General features: G+C 37.5%; 1 long non-coding RNA gene across 4 annotated transcripts; it reads right to left on the bottom strand.

Annotated features, from left to right (window-relative positions):
* Window positions 1-1,340: 1,340 nt before the first annotated feature.
* Window positions 1,341-5,196, bottom strand: LOC130737989 (uncharacterized). Of its 4 annotated transcripts, none has more exons than XR_009019073.1 (6): window positions 4,504-5,196; window positions 4,370-4,424; window positions 4,083-4,148; window positions 3,812-3,855; window positions 3,656-3,722; window positions 1,341-3,494 (listed from the first exon to the last, which is right to left on the bottom strand). It is a non-coding gene; the product is annotated as an uncharacterized LOC130737989 (long non-coding RNA). The 4 variants fall into 4 exon arrangements; XR_009019072.1 differs by having other exon boundaries at window positions 4,527-5,195; XR_009019074.1 differs by having other exon boundaries at window positions 3,656-3,739; window positions 4,632-5,195.
* Between the last annotated feature and the right edge of the window lie 6,426 nt (window positions 5,197-11,622).

Genomic DNA, 11,622 nt, shown 5'->3' with positions numbered 1-11,622 from the left:
TCTGCTGTGCCGGGCGCTCAAGTGTGTCGGGCGCTCGAGCGCCAGCTCTTTTTTTTCCAACTTTTCAATCTGTTGATCTGGCGCTCAGGAGCCAGACAGGGGCGCTTGGGCGCCCTTGCTCGCTCCAAAACCCCTTGAACTTCATTTTAACTCCATTTAATGCCCCCATCAAGCCTTTAAGCCCCTAGACCTTCCTTCTTCTGCTATTTCAACCTGAATACTCTCATCAAAGCTCAAGGAAAATATCAAGAATAGTAAAGGTTTATGGACACAAAAGACCGTAGACCAAAGACAAATGCTAAAAGACACATAACTATGCTTAAATATGTAAAAGGTCCCTAAAGAACCACAAAATTACTAAACACATGCAAATGCAAAAGAAAATGTAAAAATGCATGAAAAAGGATGAAACACTACATCAGACAAGGAAAAATACTCAAAACTAGCAAAGGAAATACCCTAAAAACTAGGACAAAGTCTGGGTCATCACACCACTATACTCAACGACAGCTCGCCCTCGAGCGTCACTAAGATTAGCTTGCCCTCAAGCACAAAGAATTACTCCCAACACACATGCCAAAAGAAGGATACACTTTCAGAAAACTGGGGAATCAAGTGAATGCAGTTAGTTCCAAGAGAAAGATTCAACAATCACCTTCATGCTACTCTTAGATAAAGATGAAATAGAGTTCACTATGAGAAGCATTTAGAACTAACATCCTAGCATGAGTTACAAACGCACTGTCGCGGGTGCGTGTCAAAGTATTCTGCTTTGAATGCTACCACAAGGTGTTGAACACCAGGATCGATCTCACGAGGACTTGATGAAGTATTAATTGAAATTAGAGTAAAACTAAAGCAAATAAAAAGAGGGTTTGGTTGATTATCAAGCAAAAAAGTAAAAGATTGAATTATCAGATAAAAGAAAACGTTAGCCGTCGGATTATAACATTCAAGTGCAACAAACATTCGTTGGTCAAAATAGATAATTCAGCTTTTCATCAAACCTTTGAGTTGAATCCCAACTTACAATCGTGAGATGAAACCCTAATTCTCCACTGAACAATCGTTAAGAATATGATTCGTAAAAGTTAAGAAGCTTGGCGATCGCCGCTTCAAAGTACAAAAACGATCTATGCCACGGAATCCTCAAAGCTAACAACTAATCGGCGTTAGAGATCTACGTTCTTAGAGAATGAATTCACGATCGCTTCATCGTCTCATCATCGGTTAAAGAATCCTCTAACTGACTCAGCTCGCTTGGATAATAATAATTAAAACAAAATATTGCTTGAATCCAAAATAATATTGAAAGCAAGAATTAAAGAACATAGATCAACTTGAATAAAAAGATGAAATATATTAAGAACGAAACCTCAGGTTTGCAAACACAAGAATGTTAAAAATCCTAAGACTAACTAAGGAGTTTAGTAACTCATACTAGAAAAGAGGGAGAGATGAGGTTAGATCCTAACAGGAGCCTCAACCAGCCTATTTATACTAATAGATAAACTTGTCCATCAAGTAACAATCTTTGCTATCTAAATCTTTCCTAAATCTTTTCTAAATCTTCACAAAATCGGGCCCAAGAGAGGAGTAAGCTGCTGAAGATTCAAGTGTTCGCAGGACCCACAAGAAGGCCGAATCTTAAATTAAGTTAAACACGAGAGTTGTAGCCCTTTGAGTCATATTCGCGGGCCCTCAATCAGATCCTAATTCGGAGTTCTGTAGCCCAAGATATGATCGTTTTAGTGCAGACTGCTCCAGACTCACAGGATTAGCGACAACAACTTTGCAAGACAATTATGACCATGATATATGCTGATTCTCGTACTGTACTAAACATAAAGGTTGTAGAGCTTCGCGTTAGCTTTCCATAGACATATCATTCTCCCTATTCGGATCACTCTAGCTCCAAATTCAACCTGCTCTAGCAAAAGAGTCATAGAAGCTAAAAAAAAGAATTAAGCACTTTTCTTTTAGTAATCAAAATAAGCACTAATGGTCAGAACATGACTAAGACATAAAAATTAAGAACAAAGATGTATATAATGAAGCTTAGAAAGACACACATAAAGTGCATCAATTATGCGCTTATCAAACTCCCCCACACTAAGCTTTTTGCACTCCTAGGCAAAACTTTACTTCAAAGAAGAATCAGAAATCACTTATGATAACAAGTATTTCTTCCTAAAACATAAAAACTCAACACACACTTATCTTTGAGAAGTAGAAATTCAGATTTATGAGCAAGAAAACAACCACTTCACTTTTCCACGGAGATTAGGCAAACAGAACTCCACCTACTTTCCAAGCCAACAATTGCAAATTGAACATCAAAGTTTGATACAAGTGTTATATTCTCTACTCTCAAGTGTTTAGGCTTGTGTTTAGTTATGCTTAAGCAACTCTCATCATCTCATGAAAACATGCAACTATCATAGGCTTGTCAAGATTCTAACACATCAATTAAATTGAATAAATATATACAAAGATCAAAGGACTTTCCAAGATTGTAATGCAGCCAAGGTCAATGAAGGATTTAAGAAAGATTTTCAGAGTTAAAACCATAGGAAAAATAAGAGCAATGGAGAATAATTCAAATTAAACTTACTCACAACCCCAAGAATTAGCACATTCTTCCTTTTCACAACATTTTTTTACAACTTTCATTTCATTTTTTTCCTTTTGCAATGAGTACCTTCCTTCCCTTTCATTATTCTTTTTCACTTAGGCTTGTAATGAGCTACAAAAGAATGGATATATTAGGCTCAAAGGGGCTAAAACAAAGGTCAAAACATGCAAGGTCAGCCTTTTAAGCCAATAGCTTATTGAAAAAATTTCCTTATCACTTCAATGTATGCAATGAATGACTTCCCCTTTTATAGTGGGATGGTCCAATATCCTAATGCTATACTAGTTGGGCCATTGGGCCTAAAAAATCCTCGGCCTGGAGAGTTGGTCGGCCTATGGAGGTCTCGCCTAGCCGTCCTATAGTCATGAGCAGGTCCCGCCCAGTGCACAAGCCCACAAGACATGTGCCCGAAGTATAAGGGCAAAGTGTCTTAAGTCTTAATGAACATATGCCGCCCTTGGATGACTTGTTATAGAGATAACTCTTCGATTGGCGGTGATGTCCCCCCACAACTAGCCTTCCAGGCTACATTGCTCTAATCTCGACTTGGGCAATAAAGCTCGCCCTCTATAAAGTATATAAGCCGCTATAAAGCATATAGGTCGCCAACATGGCGTCTTAAACATACAATCCGCCACAATGGGAAACTAATAAAAGTAAGTGTGAACAACATGTCATCACCATTTCACACAACATAAATTTATCGAAAAATCACCACGGGCTCCAGATTAAGAAAAACTTAATTGCGTTGTGAAAGGAATGCAGCTAACCTTTGAGTTGTGTCCTCAATTTGTTTGACAGGCTCTTTCAAGTTTCAAGTAAGGACTTTGACCAAAGCTTTAGCACGGTTCAGCTCATTCTGAATAGATTGCAAGAGAGAAAAACAGAATGGTTAAAACTAAGGGAGAGTGATAAGACGAAGGAAACTGGTTATTCTAATCTACACTAAAACAATTTGCATCTTAGAGAGAAACAAAATGAATAAAATTCAATGATAACCCATTGAAGCCCATAGCTTACAGATAATCCTAAGGCCTGGTTCAGGCATTGGTGTAGCAGCAATCTCCAAGTCAAATTTCTCCCAAACCTTTGACATGTCACAAACTGAGTTGATATTAAAGGGCTTGATATTTCAGATAACTTATACAAATTAGTTAACATATTAACAGTTCATACCTGCAAATTCCGCAGCCACTGCAATGGCACTGCAGCTTAGATACCTGCAGTGAAAACAAATAAATTAACTAGTAATATTATCTAAAACATTCTATGTATCAACTTTTTGAAGGGACTATTAGCAATACAGAACATGTTGCATAACGGAAACATGGATGGTTTAACAAGTCTTATAACCCATCACCAAACTACATGTTGCATAACGGAAACCTGGATGGTTTAAAAATGATACCACAATACACACCAAGCCACAAATTGGACAAATACTTACCACAAAATCTAGATTTTTTTTCTCCTTTTTAACTTCAAGCCTCACAACTTCTCTAATCTTTATGACCTGCAAAAAGAAAAAGGTTCAGATATTGTTAAGACATACATTGTAAACCAAGTTAAACTTCAATTTTGCTAAAGATCCATGTGGTGCTTGGCAAGAGATCAAGAAGTGATAAGCATATGCTGACAACAAACTATAACTATGAAAGAACATAAACTACATTAGACTGGCAGATTCATGCCAAGTTGCTAATGAATCATTGTCATCCCAAAATCAATGCTGACCTTTAAATATTTCAATGCCTGCTCCAAGCTCTAATACTGATTTTCCCTTCAATTGCTGGTAGATGAGTCAAATAATTTAGTCTCAGGCTAATAATTTAGTAGTTTGAATTCACAATCATAAGGGAAATGTATACATTAACGTATAAATGCTGATTACCATGTTCTTCTTCCTCTTAGAAGCCTCTTCTTTCTGTCTAAGAATAATCTCTGACAAAATAACTAAACATGCAATGAACTTGACAAAAATCAAAAGTGCATTTACCATTAGGAAGCAGCTTTTGCATTCTGAAACCCTCTCTTCAATTCAGCAACTCTTTGCGCACAAGCAGCCATGGATTTCCAGAATTCCTTTCCGAATCGTCGATTCTCTTCTCCCAGATCACGCTGTCCACCCTGTGTTGCACAATGAAGGCTGCATCGCTTCCCACTGTCCAGGTTTCCCCACGGGAAGCTTCGTCATCTGCTTCTTCAAACCTCAACGTCCTCTTCGCTCCACTCCTTCTCCTTCTCCGCCACCGGTCGTTCCCCAATTTCGCGAACCTGACGGCAGTGCGAGGCAACGAAGAGTTCCTCCGATCTGCGGGTTCTGGATCGGCGCTGCAGGGGAGGCTTCAGGTCATTGGCGACGGCAGGGGCATGTTCATCTGACGTGGACGTCGCCGCCGGTGAGGGAGAGGTAGAGCCAAAAGGGTAGGGATTTGAAGGGTTACGATCGGAGGAAGAAGAGAGCGATGGCGAAGAGGAGGGAAGAGAGAATGAGGATGAGGAAGAGAAATGACTTTGTCGGAGGAAAAAGGAAACAATTTAGTGTGGGAGTAAATTTTGTCACTAATTGCCGCTGTACATAACTTATTATCGACCAATTTCCAATCGTCGAAACATTGGCAAATTTTCATATGAAACGGTGACAATAGTGCTATTACCGCTAAGGGTATGTTTGGATTGATGGAACGTAATGGAACGGAACGGAATGGAACACAACGGAACGGAATGGAGTAAAATTCTTATTCCATTGTTTGGGGTATTTTATGATGGAGCGGAGGAAATTTACCATTCTATTGTTTGGGTAATGGACGGAGGGTATGAGTTATTGTTATTTTTTTCCTATATTACCCTAACTCAAAAGAAATTATCGTTATGCTATTATCCTTTTAGAGTGTACAGTGGAAAGATTACCAGGACATGACTTGTATAAAAAACAAGATGAGTATAGTGGTTCTATGACATTTTTTTTGAAACATAAAGGTCTTCACCATAGCATTATTTGCTGATTGTTTAAGGGCAAATGATGTTAGTGCTCACAAAGAGAATTAAAACTTTGGGTCCTTAGAACTTAACATGCAGGGCTGAAGTGATTTAATTAACCTTTACACGAAGTATCCATATATAGTTCACTTTCTAGATAAAAATAATTGACTCATCCAGCACCCAATTCACAACGTTGGACCTCTTGAGAATGGGTGAAAGAAGGATGGAATAATAACTGCAAGTGAAAGTGGGAAGTTATAAAAGAGGTTACCATGGGTAAATTAGTATTTTCATAATTTAACAACATAGTCAGTTTTTCTTTCCATTCCTTTCCACCCAATTTCGGGGGGAGCAAATCTGAGGGAAAGTAATGGAGCATGATGGATCTTGGACCCCCACTTACCACTCCCTTTCATTATATTTTAAATAAAACAAACAATTGATCACTCCCTCCTTCCCCACCACTCCACTCCACTCCATCCCCCTCCCCCAATCCAAACAAAGCCTAAAAGATCGTCGCTAAAGACAGAATTTGTTGTAGTGTAGTGGCCACTAGAATTGTCAAGGCATCATGCCATAATTCCTTCAACTCCTTTGTTAGAGGCTGCAAGTAAACATCTATATCATTTCCTGGTTTTTTTTACCAGGAATTATCATTCGCAATGTTTGGTCCTAAACTAGACACATTGGCATAACCATTGTTTTCAGTTTGCACTTCATGGGACTCGCCATGATCAAACCAAAAGGTGTAATTTCTCGGGAATTGCTTAATAATTAAGTGTTCATACACTACATCCCTCGTCAGCCACTTTCTAAAATTGCATAGACCACAAGGGCATAATATTGTCCCATCAACAGAACTACGCTCAAAGGCAATGTCTAAAAATCGCTTAACCCATTCCAGATATGCCGGTGAATTTCGTGGCAACAAAATCCATGACTTATCCATTTCTACTTTCTGTAGTAATCAATAAAAAAATAGTAACATTTACAATAGAACTAATATGAAGACAAAAAGATTGCAAATTAACTCTTATAAAATTAGTAAACAAGCTTCAAAACAGAAACAACACAACAAGAGCAGCATAACACACAGCATGCCATCTCATATCATTAGCAGTCTTTGAAGACAAAAACAATCTTTGCAATCGAGGCTTCAGCGGAAAGTAACGAAGAACTTTTCGAGGCACGTTCTTCTTGCACTTATCAACTTCTGACACCGGATTCTCATCATTTCCACTCGGTTCTCTCCATCTAGACATGGTACAAGTTTTGCATTGTTCACTGTTTTCATCCGCACCCCAGTACAACATGCAATTTCGTGGCCATGCATGTATCTTTTCATAGCCCAAACCAAGTTTGGTTATATATTTCTTTGCCTCGTAAAATGAACTTGGAATTTGTGCATGTTCAAATGCATCATGTAGTAGTTCTATTATCATTGTCATTGCCTTATCAGTCATCTTACATAGGCATTTGATATAATACAACTTCACTATAAAAGAAAGTTTAGAATACCGTGTGCACCCTTCGTACAATGGTTGTTCCCCGTCTTTTCACTACTAGAAAAAAGACTTTTCACATCAGGGTTTTCACATCGGTTAATCAATTACCTGATGTAAAAGATGACGCGGTGGCAATTTTGAAATTATGGTGAACTTTTATGATAGTTTTCACATCAGTTAGGAATATGTCTGATGTGAAAAGTAATTAGGAAACACTTTTTACAACGGTTGTTAGAATAAGCGATGTGAAAGCTAAATGCGGTGGCATTTTTGAAATTTTAATGAAGTACTTTTTACATCGGTTATAATATAAGCGATGTAAAAAGCCCATCTTTTCTTTAGTTTTCACATCGGTTATATTATAACCGATAATATAACCGATGTGAAAAGTCTCAGTTTTTTGAGTTTTCACATCAGTTTTGTTATAACCGTTGTGAAAGATCACTCTTTTTATAATTTTTACACAGGATACAAAGATCAGTATTCGTTCAAAGTGCTTTCTTCCTCTTTCACCGTTGAAAACCTAAGTCGCCTACGCTCTTGCTCCTCTTTCGCCGTCGCTCGCTGTCGCTTGCCGTCGCTCGTGCGTTGTGTAGGTCCTGTTTCGCCGTTGTTCGCCGTCGCTAGCTCACCGTTCACCTCACTCTCATTCTCTCTCAGTCTCGCCGTTGTTCCGCAGTCGCTCGTCGTCGCTCGTGCAGCTCTGTGGTCCACTTTGATTCCTTGCATTAAGGTGCGTTGCTTTCTTGTTCTTTGTTTCATGGATTGGAGCATATTGTTTGATATGGGTTTTGAAGTTTGCAGTGTTCATAACATACTGTTGGTTTTTTCTTCAATCTATGAATGAATGAATCTAACTGGTTACAAATCCTTTGAAAGCTTGATTGGTTGAGTGCTTGTTGTTGAAACTTGATTTGATGTGGATTGGGATTATTAGCGTCGTTTAGGTTTTGGTTGATTGAGAGAGTTTAATGTTGGACCTTAGCTGAAAAGGAAAAATTTCAAGCAACCGAGTTAGCCATGAAATTGATGATTTCACTGATACTGGTCTAACTTGGTTACTGATTATGGTTGCTACAAATTTTGCTGCAGGAACAAGGGGATACTGTTTGTAGCTATTGACCATAATAGGCCTCTTTCAGACCAAGGTCCTTTTGATATAGTGTTGAATAAGGTAATAAGGTTATAGTTTTACCTGCCCTGAATTTTTTTCATTTTTCTTCTAGTATCAACTCAGGTACCACTTTTTCTCGCCCCCAACTCAGATTTAGCCGCATACTCACTCACTCTCCTCCACCACAAACTCACCCTCACCACCGTCTGTCATTAAACTTGCAGGAACAACGGTTCACTGCTGAAGCCCACCGCCGTCGCACTGCTTGAAGCACTGCCGCCGTCGCACTGCTTGAAGCACTGCCGCAGGTACCTTCTTCATTTGTGTTTATTTTTCCCTACTGCTGTGAGACTCTACTTTCCTCTCGGTTTTGGTTAAGCTCTTATTTGAACTAGCTTGGGTTTGGATGTTGCTCTATGTCAAATTGGTAGTAGAGACTCCTTGGTTTTTACCCACAACTTGGCATAGCTCCTATGATTTGATGGCTTCAATCTAATAAGGATTTTTGGTTGGTCAGAGTTATTGGGTACTTACATTCTATTATATTGCTTGTCTAGTCCTGTTCTCTTTTGTTTGACTAGAACTTACCTTTGTATCCCTTTTGTTCTTGGGTACTTTTGATGATTTCACCTTGTTAAGATTAAGTTCCTCGGTGACAATTTGTTCTTCTGGATTAAAGGTCTATAAGGCTTAAAAACTTTCATAAAGAAAACTGATATTTTTTCTGTCATGCGCTCGGTTTGGAAACCAGTGGAACATGGGGTAAAGCTTCATCTTTATTTGATATTCTCCTTCAGTGTTGTAGATAAAACGTCACAAACCTTTTTCTTTTCCTTTGATGACAGTGGAATTGGGAGACTATAGTCTTTAGAGTATCATTCTTGGTCTTCATTCTTATAACAAAATATATTGTAAGAATGCAACAATTTTTCCGAACCACCGTTCACTACTTTTAGGAGTGTGGTTATCTGGGAAGAACTGGATGATTTCATTCTCGTTTTGGTGATGATTGCTTGTCTTATAGCGGGATTTTACTTATAAAAATACATCAGCTGATTCATATCACACTTTTCTTGGACAATCTTTGACTCTTTGCTTAAGGTGTGTTATTGTTTGTGATTTTTGAGTTGCCATGATATAAAGCACTCTAAGTGTTCTGTCATTTACATTTGTTCGTTAAATTTATAATTGATCTCCCTTCTAGAGCAATTTGGGGACTCTGTTAATAGGATGTATCAAGTGTGTGTATTTTTTGAGAGAGAGGGTGGGAGGGTGCGTCTACAAACTTGTAAGTGATCTAAGTTACAACCAACCTCCACTTTCTTCTTCAGCCTAGGTCAACCTCTACCTCTAAAAAATGGAGAACATTATACAGAATAGAGCTGAAGGAAACCAAACTCTTTCCTAGTGACCTATGAATGTTACTTGTTTGAGGATGTGATGATGTTATTTTAAATACCTGTACCCTATGTTTCTTTGCTTTTATTTATTTTCTTACTTCTTCCTGGCAGTGTTTTGCCTCTTGCTTTCTAGTTTAGCTAGTTTTTTCTTTTGGCTTTGTGTTGCCTCCTTGTAATGACTCATTCACTCTTTATATATTATTCTCTTCTTTCGAAATAAAATTGTTATTCTCTTATTAAGTATAGCATATTCTGCTCCTTTTTTTGTTGTTTTAAATTTGTGTTTGTTTGTTGATTACTATATAAATTAGGGATTGGTGTTTTTTGTCCTTTATGTACAGCAAGTTCTCTAACTGTAATTAATGCTTGGTATCATATGAATGGATGAATGTCTGGTCTTATTATGCTATATGGTCTTATTATCATTGATAATACATCTCAGAAGGAGGAGTAGTGGAGCTTATGCATTGCAATTATGTTGGGTGAAAGATGAAGCTTAGCCTATGTTGAGTTTTACTATTAAAGACTTACTATCTGATATGAGCTGATTCTCTCTTATGAATTGTTGTATACTGTAGATTGTATCCAAACAACTTTCTGAACCAATTTGCTCCCACAAGGATCTGGATAAATATTTTGGGCCATATTACCATAAGTGTGTGAAATTCTATGATGGACTTTCAAAGCTGCTTGTACATCAGGGTCATGTACTAGATCTCTTTGCTTGTGCTCTTGATCAGGTAATGTTTTCAAGTTATATAGTGTCATACTATGAATCATGTCTAATGACAAATCATTTACCTGTTTGTGGTCTCTTAACAGAGCGGATATCCTCAAATCATTAATCTAACTGAAAAAGTACTGGTGTTGCTTGAGTTAATGAGTATTAATGGTGCCAAACAAGCTTAAGTGTATCTTAAGATCAGTGCTTATCACAAGCATCTGGTGATGACACTAATAAGTATCAAAGATTTAGTTATACTAAGTTAACTAATGGACAAAGAAATAGTGCAACTGAAATAAAATTGCAGACCTAAAACTGATCATGGTGTGTTGGAAACCAGTAAAATTAGACTAGGCTAAATGTATGCCCATGTGTGTATTGGTGAGAGAGAGGATGCTGAAACAGTAGAAAATATACATTCCACATCAGGGTTTTTACATCAGGGTTATACTAAGTTTTTTTCTTTTGGCTTTGTGTTGCCTCCTTGTAATGACTCATTCACTCTTTATAAAAAATCACAAACACCCTATACAACACCTACCACAAGCACTCCCTCCAAACCCAAAAGAATATCTCCTCAGGGGTGAAACAAGTAGAAAAGAAAAGGGAAGAAGTAATAATTCAGAAACATGAAGTCTCATATCTAATTAGCACTAATTCTCTTGATCATTTAAACTAATATGCTTGTTAAGGAAACCTGTCAATTCTTTCAGCAAGTTCACAAATCACAATCAAAAGCCCATAGCCATATTCTAAATGATTTCTAAAGTGCCATTTAAAAAGCACACAGTGCAGAGAGACATGATTTTTCTTAAGGATAAATTCAGAGGACACATCCTGCATTTAATGCATGTGAGTATCCTTTTTGAAGATGAAGGGACTCCAAAGGGATTAAACAACTACCATAACTAAGAAATTCAACCATAGTTCTGATGTTAGTTTTTCATAATTTTTCAGTGTCTTTTGGATCCTTGTGACTGATATGGTCATGTAAAGAAAAATCCCAGTTATGGAAATGGAACTGATATATCACAGTCATGAACCTGCGATTCTTTTTATGCTTTTCTCCAAGAGTTTTCATAGACTTTTATGGGTCTTTGTGTTGCCTCCTTGTAATGACTCATTCACTCTTTATATATTATTCTCTTCTTTCGAAATAAAATTATTACCCTCTTATTAAGCATAGCATGTTCTGATCCTTTCTTTGTTGTTTTAAATGTGTGTTTGTTTGTTGATTACTATATAAATTAGGGATTGGTGTT

The sequence above is a fragment of the Lotus japonicus genome, chromosome 2 (assembly GCF_012489685.1).
Source record: "Lotus japonicus ecotype B-129 chromosome 2, LjGifu_v1.2".
NCBI classification, from domain to species: Eukaryota; Viridiplantae; Streptophyta; class Magnoliopsida; order Fabales; family Fabaceae; genus Lotus; species Lotus japonicus.
Note: the sequence above shows the minus strand (reverse complement) of the source record. Positions and strands in the feature narration are given on the sequence as shown.